Source organism: Rhopalosiphum padi, chromosome 2 (genome assembly GCF_020882245.1).
Source record: "Rhopalosiphum padi isolate XX-2018 chromosome 2, ASM2088224v1, whole genome shotgun sequence".
Classification (NCBI taxonomy): domain Eukaryota; kingdom Metazoa; phylum Arthropoda; class Insecta; order Hemiptera; family Aphididae; genus Rhopalosiphum; species Rhopalosiphum padi.
Window position 1 is genome coordinate 67,837,153 of NC_083598.1, and position 15,370 is coordinate 67,852,522.

Here is a 15,370-nt window from a genome sequence, read left to right on the forward strand (position 1 = left end):
AAATAAAAATAATAAAGAAAAAATACTATAAATTGAATCGAATTTTGCATACCTTTATGGTACCTACAAATATATCTTACACACATATATATATATAACACTAATGATTTTTTTAAATATATGTTTAGATAAATACATAATATTTAATATTATAATGGTAATAATATATTGATTTCCATTTGAAAACTAATGGCCATATGAAAATTACAATCTCTGCATACACAGTTTTCACCTACTCTAATATAATCTAATAAATATAAAATTCTAAATAGTCTAATGGAACTTATTTATTTTTGCATCGTATAATAATATTATAAATTATTCATCAGAGATGAATAACAAATTTACATACCACATAAATTGTTTTTATTGCTATCTAGGTCATACTCGGTAAAAAAATATTTTTATATTAATAATTACGTTTATCTACAACCTTTTTACTGTTATTGTATTATTAACTTGATGCTATATTCTGAATGCTGTTTTATATATTTATATGACTTATAATAATTACACAAATTCAATGTTAGAAATAGTTTTATAAAATTTGTATTAGATTTAGTGGTTATTCGTAAAGCTTATAGGTATAGATATTTTATTTGTATTGTACACAATGTATAGAGTTATAATTAAAGTAAATAATATAATTTTCAAATAGAACAATATTTCTACAGACAATAAATAGTAATTAAGTAGTTTACCTTGTTACTTATAGCGATGGAACACGCTTGTACGTTTTACCGTTTTGAAATTATTTATAGTCTATATATCATACATATATAGTTCTGTATCGTAAACGTAACAACTCGCACCATAGAGAAATATTGTGGGTGCATTAAGCGCTCTCTAAGGTTGCGTGGTACGTTTATTTAAACTCTATAATTTAATATTGGCTCTCAGTCCAGCTAATTAAATTTATCTCCATCTCTACTATCGTCATTATCCTTTTGTTGCCAATGAGACATAGTTGCATTTTACTCGAACAACGCACTACAACACGGACATAGCTTATTATATTTAGATGTCAAAGGGTCTAAAAAAACCCTTTCTTCTTTTCCTTTGCTTCCGACATTTGGCGCTCATTTTTTTATACACCGATGTCCTGGTTTTGGTATAGTGATAGTCAGGAAAGTATATCTTGTAGGGTTCGTGATTAATCGAATTTCTGTTACGCCCCTCACTATAGGTGTGGGAAAACATGACAAAAAGCAACACCATAACCAAAAAGGTTTGTATATGGTGATGAAAAGAAACCAAACTTAAACAATGATAAATCGATTTTTTTTTCTGCAACACTGCAGATTTCAGAATATTAATTAGTTACTTACGTATTTCTACATAAATCTTAACACTAACACTAAACTATAAAAAAAAATTAATTAATTTTTAATAATAATTATTTTATTGGACAATAGACAATATAACATTTACAAAATTACAGTCCAAATTTATCAAAGCGAAAAACAAAAACTCTACAAATATAAGTAATTTTACTCTCAAAAAACAATACTTACATAATCAAACTTCCCAATATTATATATTATATTAAATTAATACACTATAGCGCTGATAGAGGTAGGTATAGCTTTTTAATATCATTATAATAATATAATTCGGAATTTGTGTTATTCTGAACTTAAAAGTTTTCTCAACAATGCTATTTGATAACAAGATTAACAATACATAAAAACAAAGTAAGTTTCTTTGCTATAAATGTTGAGTGTACTCGTCATTGGGTAGATTATTGTATGAGACAAGACTTTATGTGTTGAACTAATTGTGTAAAATATAATCATTGCATGCGAAACATTATTTTTAAAAAAAATTTATCATTTAAAATTTGAAAATTAAATCGTCTATAAAAAACTCAAAAATAATTTGGAAATTTAAATTATGACTAGAAAAATATCTATTATAAATATTTAGTGAGTTATTTTTTTTAAATTACAGCATAAAACTAAATTCATCGAAATTCATCGAAAACTAGCGTTGCGTAAATATTATCCATTTTTAGTTTTTTTCTGAATATTTTATAAATAATTTGTTACTTTTGACAACTAAAAATACTAACTAGATCCAATTTACAACCAGAAATTTCCCGCTATATATTAAAAATCTTCTTAACTACTCTAATTATAATTATGACGATTGATTTAAGTAAATATAGATCAATTGATAATATTTTTAATTGTAGTATTTTAAACAACAAAATGAATTTATTGTACAACAGTCGAATACTATATATCAAACTAATTCGATGGAAAATCTTACACGTATAGACTTGAATGAACATGATTCACTTTAGAATTACTATAATGTTAAGAAATTGTGGAAACTTTGAAACTTAACACAATAAACAAAATAATCCTTACAACTTCGAATATATAATATATTATATATATTTATGGTATAATGATAACATATAATTACTCAGGTTATTAGTAGAAGTTATGTTTCGTAGTTTTTATTTTTTTAGCATTCCACGTCTATTTAATTAGAATAGATACAACACGATAAAATATTAAAATGTAGATATGTAATCATATAATTTCAAACATATTACAAACGTAACAAACATATGAAAAAAAATATATGGTATGCATTTGTTAATGATATTATATAATATTTATACATTTATTGATGTATACCTATATATTTTATATAGTTATGTATAGTGAACAGTAACAATGAACCGAAATGTTTCGTCGTAACATTTTTCATTAAATGTTACTCGTTCACAAATCATGGCACATCAATACCAATAAGTTAAACTAATAATTTATATATCTGCGCGGTTAACACGAAACAAACGTGCAGTTGTTTTTGCCGTGTTAGTGTACATTTATATATTTTATTTATATTGATGACAGGCCGTAGCCTATAAGCTATGGAAAAATAAAAATAAATTAATTTTATAAATAGTAACAGTACCCTTAGCGTAGTACACATATATTGTTTTAAAATTTTTAAGTTGATAAAACTAACTATAAAAAAATACTCGATATAGTATATTTTAATTTCACTTATTAACATTAAATTTTAATATTGTTTGTCGATTATAATCGCACAATAATTAAATATGTTCTCCGATTATACAATTTCCCGACGACGATGATTTTAAAATTTATTGCGACCTGTATGTTTCATAATATAAGTAGGTACTGTATATTCCAATAAATAAGTTATATGTATGTAACTAGTAAAAGCAAGTACCTATATTACATTACAGTTTCGTATTTATCTTTTAGTGGAAATGTTTGATTTTTTCACGATTCCGGAAATATACCCTTCGCTTTTCATGTGTATAGTATGTCTGACATACCTTCATTCCAAATATTATAGAGTATGTATATGTTGTTAGTTTTATTATTTTTAGAAGACTGGTCGATATTTCATACTATGTATTGTAACCGTATTTCGTTTTTATTATATATTATATAGTATATACCTATATTATATATATATACTTTATGGACATTGTATAAATCACTGCGGGTTCTATGTAATAGAAATCTAAGCAAAATAAAAATCGTTCAATTCGAGAACAAAACAATACTTTGACGTCGTATTACGTCAAAACGCGGACGTATTTATTGTTTCGTTTACTGAACAATTTGCCCCTGATGGCGGGACGCCAATATCGACATAGACGTATCGTGTCGTAATGTCGTATCATATCGTATGTATAATATTGTATTATAATATAATAAATAATAATGATAAAAAATCTATACATACATAATACGCAATAAACATCCAAAATACTCTGTTTTATTTATCATGTATAGGGAAATAGGTTTCGTGTTTAACACTGATGTTGAAAAGCATATCATCTCGATGAAAACATCGTTAACGTACACTAAAGATATATGCACGTTTATGTATACGAACTTTTTTTTTGTTTCTATAAAATGCAGACTATAACGATGTTATCCGTACGCACATTGTATTACGAACAATAAAAAGAGTAATAACAGTATAACACTGACAATTTGTAAATTACATTTCGTGGTAAAAAATACATTTTGATTTTTGATATATTATAAATCGATTTTTTCCGAGGTTTTTACATAGGTAGATATTCCAAAAAGTTTGTATTCATATTAAACATATATAAGGCGTAAATAAGATTATGTGTGTGTGTGTACAGTAAATATAATATTATATGTACCTACCGTGCTCAACGCGCAAAAAAAATGTATTTTATTTTTTAATTTACTATAGCTATATAATATATTATATGTGCTTTTGACTCGCAGAAAATCGAATTTTCAGAATAAACATTATTTTCTAGTATATACCGTCAACGAGATGAACGTTGATGATGTAGGTGGGTATACACTATACTTACAAAAGTGAAAAATAAGATGAAATAAAAAACGGGGCGAGTCGCGGCGGGTTCATAGTAATGCAGCGGTGTTAAATTCAAGTGAAAAAACCTAACCTAACTTACGCATGAAAAAAAAACCTTTCGTCATCGTCGACCGTCGGTAAAATGACGCTAAACTGTGTAAAAAAACATAAAATAAAATAAAATATTTACATAAAAGCGTTTACGCTGCATCGAATCAGTTCGCGTTTGAGAGCACGCGCATTTAGGAGAGTTACCAATTCTCACTTAAATATATATAGACAGGTAGTACATTATATAATTATTATTACGTATAGCAAACAATACTACAATGTTTATGATACGGTGCAGTCGCCACAACGATATTTCTTGTAAAGTTGTAAATCGTGCAAGTAGCGTTTGGCGTTAACCGATTATAATATTATATTAAGCCGTATCGGTACATCGAGTGTACGTGCGCACTCTGCATTATAGTCCATCACTGTACCGCGGACTTAACGGTATGTTGTATATTCCTTCAAAAAATGAAAATAATAGTGTACTTAAATATTATGTATGTATACATAATATTTTTACATAATCTTTTAAGAGTGTTTTTCAGTTTTATACATAACGTTAAGATTGTTTTTGTCATAATATACTATATTTTGGTAACCGTTGAAAAACAGAGATACAAGAGGTAAATAAAAATAATAAAGGTTACGTTAAACGTATAGAATAATTGATTACTAATAAAGATATAACTCTCCACCTTCCCTTTTTCAACAGGGCGAACATTCCTATACTTATCTGCCATTGGTTGTATGGTTTTTTTAAATAGTATAAATACGTAATAATATCCAACATGACTTACATTTTTGAAATAATATATTCATGTTATTCAAAAGGTAATATATAAAATAAAATCGTTTGTTACCTGTCATCTATATACTATATATTTTATACTCATTATGATTTTTAAGAAGTTACCTAATATTTGGGAAATATGACTAAAGTTTGAATAGCCTGTTGGGTATTCTGGGAGGAGGAGAGCTAAGCTTATTTACTCTTTTGCATGCTACACAAAACGATTTTTAAAGCACGTACGTCCACCTGAAAAACGAGTATGGTATTCAAATATATGATTAATGTGTACTACGTACACAACAATAACTAATTATTTTGCTCAGATTAACGAGCAAGTTATGACAACGAATGACGTGTAATACTTTAGTTTTTGTTTAATGAAAATATTATTTCGAATCATAACGTGTACGAATATCCTAGTATGTGATGGTATTACATAAGTTGCGATAATAATAAAATGTAAATATATTTTTTCTCATATATTTTGAATGCCGAAAACCGTTCTTCGAAAAACTTCATTGTATATTTTTTTCTTATAAACATGTAAGTTTTATTTGTAACATACATTTTATGAGACGTCGTTTAATTTCTAAGAGCAAAGACACAATTTTTTTTTGAAATTAATTTCATATTGAATTGGTTTATTTATTTTTACTTATAGTACATTTATTAGTATTTAGAAGTTACATAAATTGTTTTGTTATTGTGTATGGGTCATTTTAGATCAATTGTTAAAACTTAAAATATTCTATTATAACTTATATTAACAAGGGTCATTGGAAATATTGATTCATATTAGTTTTTATTTCTATGAATATTGATAACATTTTTTATACTAGGTATGTGAACAATCAACTAAAATCTTTGTCGTGATCTGTAAACAATTTTTTTAAGCGTTTGACATTCAAATTTTGTTATTTGTTCAGTAGTTCAGCATTCTAATTATTACAAAACTACATATGTACTTTGTTTTACTGTACTCGTTTTATGTTAAAATTTTTACGGATTTGAATATTTTAATGGAAAATTATGATTTAAGTAATTTTGTTTTAATAAAATAGTATTATTCGTAGATTCATTCAATTTTTTTCATTGCGTGTGTTATTATTAAGTAAATGTACACTATAAAATGTTTATCGTTTAAATGTATAGAAAAATCATTTTCCGATAGCTGTATAAATATAATATAAAATACTAAAGAAACATAGATTAGCAAACCGCTTAGTGTCTGTGTTTGGAATGCTTGTAATTATCATTAAACTTAAATGAAACACATATGTTACAATAACATACTCAATGACTAGGAACTCTTAACACCTTTTTTTTATATTTTACTATTAAGAAAAAGTATTCACATATCTCAGTATAAAAATTTCTGTAGAGGATATCATAGAATAAACGAAGACCCATTTTAATCATTATATAAATTAGAAACACATATTTATTAAAAAATTAAAATAACTACTGTTCCAGTTTCTTCAATTAGTCAATTTATATTTTTGTCGAAATTGCAGTTTGACTTTCTAATTTAATGATTGGAACTATGTTTTAAAAAAACCTTATATTTAAATTGACATAAAAAAAAAAACGGAATAGCGTATTAGTATAACGCTCTATATGGCATAAGTTTTTAAGATATTCCCAATTGTGCTTTGGCGTCTATCTTGTAGTGGCGAATAAGAGGATACATCGTAAATAATAGTAGTACGGCGGAATAAGATTGAATAAATGTGGCAAAGAAAAAAAACACTCACACATATATATATATAAATATAAAACAAAATCTGTCAGAATATAAAATTAGAAAAGGGAAAAAAGAAACGAAATGTAAACAAACAAGTAAGAATAATTCGAGCGTTATGTGAAAATGCGAGAGAAAATTGTACACATTTTCTGTTACAAATAATGACACGATAAAGGTGTACGATTTACAAATCGCAAGAATATATTATTACATTTATATTAAATTATTATTTTGATAAAGTGTGTATAATTAACGACTTTCACCCACACTTTATAATTTATATAATACCTATGTCGGAAATATAATATTATTAATTGCTGCGTGAGTTACATGACTGGTTTCGACACCACGTAATTTATTATAAATATAAAAATCGTTTTTTAAAGATTGATAACAAATTTAAATATATAATATACTTTTTTAGTACAGAGTATAAATCCACATATTAATAATATTTATTAGTTGTTATTTACCTATATTATGTAACTTACTGTATATATAACAATATTTAAACATATAAAATTTATTTCAAAATTAATCGTATTTGACTTGTAATTAAAAAAAAATCACCACTGATTACTGGTATAAATCTTAATTTCAATAATAGTGTGTATAGTTCATGAAAATATAGTAAAAATATCAAAGAGGTGATATAATTCAGAAACGTAAGCTGTTTAAAGAGATTCTTTTTATAAATGTATTAATTCAGTTGAAATAATCCATTCAAAAAAATTTGAATTTATATACCTATTGTTTATAATGATAAAATATGATAAGTATTCGTTGATATTTAAAAATAAAATAAATATTTGATCAATTATAATTGTTTTTTAATCCGTTACGATTATAAGTAATTTTATTTGCATCAATGTTTCAAAATCCTCTAAGATTTTAAAACATATTATACAATATATATTCAGTAGTTATTTTTTTACGTAAGAATGTTTTTAAATTCTAAATAATCATTTCAAATATTTTGGGGAAAAAAAATTATACAACATAATGGACAACGGTATTATTTTTGAAATCTTTTTTGCGTATAATAGCTAATAAAAAAACAAATTTAACTTCGTTCTTATATTTTTTAATAAGATCAATGAGTTTATTTTATAGTGATAATAATAATATTATAATCACAATATTTTTTTAACCAAAATTGAAAATATTTATTTTATTTAATGCACGTCCTAATGAGATATTACCTGCGGATTAACTTTTATTCCGATGTTTCTATTTACATTTTTATATACGTACCTAACTAATACATATTGTATAATATTTTATTAGGTACCTATAAAGATTTAATATTCTAAATATTAAACGTCAACCACGTTTGGAAAAAAATTGTGTAATATTTTATCTATTCGTGCATCAGTATAAATATTTAAAGCAATATATTAAACATTATACTTGAGGTTTTACAATGCACGTATTTTTAATTTCTAATGAAGTAACGTAAATAATGCAATAATATAGTGTAATACATAATCAAAACTAAAAAACGATATATCATCGAGTGCAATAGTGTATGTCTTATAAATGTATCTTGTAATTTAATAACAATACGAATTATTTTATATAAGCAGATATTAAGGTAAATTACGGAAAATATTGCGTTATTCGCCGGTCATTATTAGATTATTGACAAAATACACACGTAATTATCGTTGTAAACAATATGAACTAGATATTTACTACTCCATGCATAAAGAATTGGCCAATTTATTAGAACGTTATGTTGTGCTGTTAAAGTAACTCATTAAAATTTAAAAAAGCTGTACCAACAAAAATTAACTCCGACAAAATTTGGGAATGCTCCAATAATGTCCAAATAATCGAGATAAAAATTTGTATTCGTTAAAAAATGCACACTCGAAAAGATGTGATGTTGTTGGAGTAAAGCTTCTAAAGAAAAAATTCTACTAATGAAAATAAAGTCCAACAAAATTGTCCAATAAATCGAAAATCGAAGCACTGTCCAATTTTAATTTAATGCGCAGTGCATAACCCAATATCACAACTTTTTGGTTGTATATTCTTATAATCTATTTTAATTAATGAATTTACCTGAACCTGTCTCGTACAGTTATAGTCTATAGACAAACATTGTAATCATAATTTATAATTATCCCATATTTAATTAATATCAACATTTCCCATTTCATATGGTTATTAACGCGATTCACCAAAAACTCGCAATTATTCTTATAATTGTAGGTAAATAATGTTAATGACTAGCAAACAAAGATATGCTTCAATATAAGGTAATTTAGCATAACATATAAAAATATTTGAACGGGTATATACAATTATACAAGTATCATCCTCGAAAGTAAATTAAAAAATATGAAACAAATATTTCGTATGAAATATTTAAATTTAACATTGTTTTTGTTTTTAAATTGAAAAACTGAAAAAGTACACGATTTCTGAACAAATTGAACAGGAAAAGTTAAAAAATACTTAGCGTGACATTTCAAAGTTTAAATTGACATTTAACCGGATATTAAGTCTTATAAAATTATGAAAAACGGATTGTTTTTTAATTTTCGTTTAAGTTACCATCCTGCATATTATGTTTTTAAAAGTTTAAGCTCTACTATATAGTTGTATTTATTTTATATACGTAGTCATCCTCTAGTGACCTCTACATATTATATTAACGATGTAAATACAAATATAAAATGTTAACAGTATACTCGAGTATACGTCGTTACGCGAAAAGTAAGTGCCCTTATTAGTCCATCGACCTATTATTTATTTATTTTTTACATTTTATATAATATATCCATATATTTATAAATAATATATGACATCATACATGTTATATGCCATAAAGCCAGTGCGATGTGAAAATATAGGTGTCTTCATCCCATTAGATATTAAATTCTGTGTAAAGTACTTGATATTATACAAACTTCAATACATGCTGTTTTTTTCTTTAAAATTTACCTGGCGGCTAATGCATATTATTCTAGTCAGCGTAATAGCAGAATGTAACACACACATACACACACTATTTCTTAAAACAGTCGTCATGCGTACAGTGCCTGCAGCCTATACAATATGTAATTATTAATTTTCAGTCATTATAAATATAAAGTAAACAAAATAAGAATTCAAGAACTGTCTAAAGTCTATGATATAAACATATCAATGTACTCATGATCCTAATATTAGACAATGCTCAAACTTCAAACAGGGATAAAGATAAGGCCATATTTTTTCTTTATTGATGGGGGCCTGCGATCATGCATTTTAATTCGGCTTGCATAGTATGTACAAAAAAACTTGTTTATTCTTTTCACATAGTCTGTTATTGTTTAGAGGGTTATTATTGGCTGATTTGTGATATCGAAATTCATAATATAGATGCACTATACAATAATATGCATAATGTAAGAATATATACGCAGTAAAACTCTTTAAAACTTTATATATATATATATATTTATACACATACAAACACATTGGCCGTATCTCATACAGTTTCATATTATTTTTCACTTGCATAATGATTATTTATAACATGTAATACTTGTATTGTGTATGAGTGTGTGATACATTAATAACTTGAGATAATAACTTGTCATTCTGAAATTTGATGCAAATTCTTTAGTAAATTAATAACTACCCGAGAACGTGCACTTAAAAGTCAATATTTTAAAATTGGAATTTTAAAAAGAGGTTCACACGGGGACTTTCGTGCAATGTTGCCATAAATTATTATAATTGGATACAATTATAGATCTGTATTAAAAATTTGGTCAAAACCACCAACATAAATGTGTTAAAAATACGTGTAGTTAACGTTTAATGGAGTTTAATACAGAGTAAATTTACTGGAGTTATTTGATTCGTCACGAACAACGTCGAGCAGGATCAGCTAGTATATTATTACATACCCCTCTCGAACGACGACTCGACGTGATATATCGTGCCGCCTCACCGTATGCACTATATGCGTACCACAAGTGCCAGTAAAGACTGAATTTTATGATGAGTTATCGAAACTATCAAGTGCAATCCAGTACAACATTATAATATATATAGTATAGGTACAGCAGTGAGAATATCTAGATTGTAGGCTGTATACAGTCTACGTGCACAGTGACACCGCGGTGTTAATCTCGGTTCTAGAAATGTATGCCTTTGTTTGTCATCGGTATTATATGATTATTATTTCGTTGAATCATATATATCACATATTATCATACATGAGATAATGTCTTGTGTTGTGATTGAGAAATACTATAGACAAAGTGATCCGTTAATTATATAAATCAAACTACCGGCGCTATGTTTTATCGTTGGGTTCTGCTATGACTACCGTTAGTTGTTTATAAGTGTACCTCGTATATTACCGGTATATTGTGATCCTTTGTGTTACCTGTATATTTTTTTTTAATTGAAGGCAAGCGTATGATGTCGATTATAATGATATATATTATGTTAATAATATACAAAACTTGGAAACACGTCATTGTAGTTCAGTCAGTGGTGGTGAGCGATTGAGAAATCGAGACGATTCGTGATTGGTAACCTATACCATTACTAATCTCACTGTGTATTATAAAGGGCTGTCGTATTTTGTCAAGTCGTACGCAGAAAACGTTAGATTATGTTGGGGCGGGGAGGGTTGCATCCGATTGTGCTGCGGCTGTGTCGGTTGACGTCTATAACAGCAAGGAATTATACAATTGTCATCACTATTGTTTTTATCTCCACCGATAAATTGCGTGGGGGCTTAACGTTTTCAGATTTTCAGCGTTAATTATTCGCTGACGATTTATAAAGTACAAAAAAAAAAAATATGTCAAAAGTTAAATTACGACTTGACATCATGGTTTTCGATAATTAGGTCTCTGACGGATTTTTGATTGGTGGAAAATTGATTGATAGCCGGTTTAGTTATGATGTTACCGTGATAGACGTGAGACGTGAGAAGATCGGTTTCTTTAGGTGACGCCAAGTTATGTGTGATGATTTCAATTATTTAGCTGTAAACACCACGCAAATGGCGAATGTCTCAAAATTCTATGCAATTGAATTAAGCTACATCAGCAGATTTATTTAAGTTTTAGAGTACATGTATAGTATAACAATGTGGTGTTGCGAAAAGTTTTGAGTTAACTATTATTGTCTTAAAGTTCTGCGTATGTTGTATTCTAGTCAAATAGATTATACAGAACACACAATGACTTTCGTTTGTAGTGTATAATAAATAAGTTTTCTAATATGAAATAAAGTTTAAATAATATTTTCAATGAGCATGTGAATAGCGCGTGTTTACAAATCAACTAAACACAAGAACGTTCTATGTTTAAAATGTTACATAACTGTGGCTGATATATTCATGGGTCCGAAATTATAATATTATAGTCATTGCCTATTTTTATTTCACAAAAAAAAAAGTTTTCTGTATACATTTAAATGCACGTTGCCATTACATCTATAATATTGAACTAACGCCATATTGGCACAGACATTTGAGTTTTGGAAATGAAGAAGATGAGTACATTAATACATGATGCATTAGTTTATATATAGGTCTAGTCCACAGTTGTGTCATAAATGAGAAAAGAAAATGAATGGCGAGTATAGGTACAATACGGTTGTCACAGTTCAATACTCAGATTTGGCACATCATTTATTTAGATTTAAAGACGTTATAATAATACATTTTCAAGCTTATTAAATTGAAGAGATTCTTGAAAGTTATAAATTCATATTTTTATAAGAATTAAATACGTTATTTAACTTATTTAGTTTGTAATGGATTTATAATAATATAATTATACTTAAATATATTTTTTTTAAGTGTTTGTAATACAATTAAAATAATCAATGTTTCTGTAATAATATTATTTTCTTGCACAATCTGGAACGCTAAATATTAATCTCATTATAATAACTAATGAGCAATAACCTTTTATGTATATTGCAATCATAACTTATTGATCAAACGAAAAGTTACTAAAATAAATATAATAAAACAATTAGTTTTATGTATAATTTAACATAAATTACTTATTATATTGTAAAATATAAGTACAAATAAAAATTAACATAAAACTAGAAAAATTCGAAATTAATAAAAAAAAAAATAAGAAATCGTATATCAGTTGTATACGTTGATAATAAATGTATTACCTATTTACAAAAAAATTCTAAACAAGTATAAAAAGGTGTATTGTTTTTAATTATATACAAATATATAGTACAATATATTATGTTAAGTCATCATTAATATTCGCTTAATCATCAATGCGTATTTTAAAATTTGATATAATATTTGATTGTTATGAAACGTTTCTTTTCTGGTGAGTTTTGTTAAGTGTTATTATGGATATCAATATCATTATATTAAAGATCTAATTTATTATTATTATTATACCTGTACAGTAATACGTAATAATTAAACTTTTTATTTCCCCGAAAACCCTTAATTTTTTTAAGTAAAATGTTGGTACCAAAAGAACGAATTATTTTAATTATATGTATGTATTATATTATTATTAATTATAATTTATAATAATTAATAGAACTGAATAATAATAATAAATAATAATAATAATAAAAAGATTACAAGAACATTAAAGTTTATATTTTTATGAAGCGTTTGTTATTATTTTTCAATTTTTATCAATAATAAAAAAATAAATATCAAAAAATGTATCAATAAACTTTGGTAAAAAAAAATAAATAAATAAATGAATGAATGAAAAGGCAAGCAACATAAAAACAAAAAAAACTTTTAAAATTGCTCTTAATCCGCTTTTTGGTGATGATTGTTTATTACCGGAGTGGTGGAGAACCCATAAAACGTTCATAATCCGAACAAGTCAATAGACATGTCTATTATACTACACTCCAATACACTAACGTGACATAGGTACGTAGTTTTAGGGATCATAGTAAACATTTCAGAAACTGAAGTAGTCCACTTTAGCCTATTTTCGAGCAAAACAATATTGATTCGGAGGTTAGCTAACAATGTGTGGAAGCGGGGAAGGCAATTCCCGTTAGTAATTTATTTAATTTGGGTCGATAAATAACTATGAAGAAGTGTGCTCTTATGGAAAATATTCGTGACACGTTGATTACCTACAATATAATAAGGTTATATTATGGTTTTATTTTCCAATTATTTCTCGTATTATGCAAATAATAATAATAATAATATTATATTATTATTAATATTTCATCGAAAATTGTAGGCATAAAAAAATACTAAAAATATTTATGTTCAACCATCAGTTATTTCCAGTCATTTTATAGTTAAACAATTTATTTATTATGCGCCTACATAAATTGTAAACCCCTTTACCCTCTAACAAACATCAATATAGGTGAAAATCGAATTTAGTTTTAATTTTTAGTCAAATTGTTATACAGTTTATTAGTTTTACGTTAATCATTCAGTTTCATTCAATTACACATTTTACATAACAAATTCTATGGTTCTAAACCTACAAATAAAATTATTACATTTTGATCGTTAGTATTGTTGCAAAATGTATAACCAGTCTAAATGAAGATTAATCTATGTTAAAATGTATTATTAATACAATTGAATATTTATTAATAAAATGTTTTCATAAAACAATGTATTATTTTTTTTTTAATGTTTATTTTCTTTGATTTTATTGAGATTGGGTTCTTTATATCATTAATTAGGATTCCGGACTTTACTTTTTATTTTGTTATGTTATTTTTTTACTAATATAATATATATATATATATATATATCATTAAAAAAACATTAATTCGTTTTACAATTTTTATAATATGTTTGGAAATAAATTGATTAATGATGATCTAAACAATGATAAATACATTTAATTTAACATGAATTTATTTGTGATCTAATTTTTATCATAAAATAAACAGTGTCTAAAGTATAAATAAATACATTAAAATTTATTATATATTTTTAAATTAAATTTATAATAAAAATAATAAATTGATTCAAGTTGTGGTTATTCTTAAATAATGGTTCTACTGAGTTTTATAATAAATGTGACAATAGTTCAAGTAATAATTCAACTGTTATAGACCACTTTAGCAATATAACGGATGATTGATGAGAAAATACTTAGAGCAATGTATAGTCTTTAAAATGGGACTCAGCTACTGGATTACTTGGACTTATAGCAGAGTTCCTAAGATATTACACTCTATGTTTTGTTCAGTGTTTATAAACATATTTCAAAATTTAGTTTTTAATTTGGGCATAATAATATCAATTGATAAAAAAAGAGCTTTGTAACGAAAGTTACAAAATGTCACCTATTTTATTGCTTTCATTTGTTGTCCATGGTTTTAATAAAAAATAAGCTAATCTAATAATACGGTTTTAATATAATTCTCAGTTGGATTTTAAAATAAGAAATATAATTGATCATGTAAATCCGTCAAAGCAATTA

General features: G+C 25.8%; 1 protein-coding gene across 3 annotated transcripts in view; it reads left to right on the top strand.

Moving 5' to 3' along the window:
- Positions 1 to 15,370, top strand: part of LOC132920451 (receptor-type tyrosine-protein phosphatase kappa) — a 128,203-nt gene that overhangs the window by 38,802 nt on the left and 74,031 nt on the right. The gene's annotated exons all lie outside the window — the stretch shown is intronic.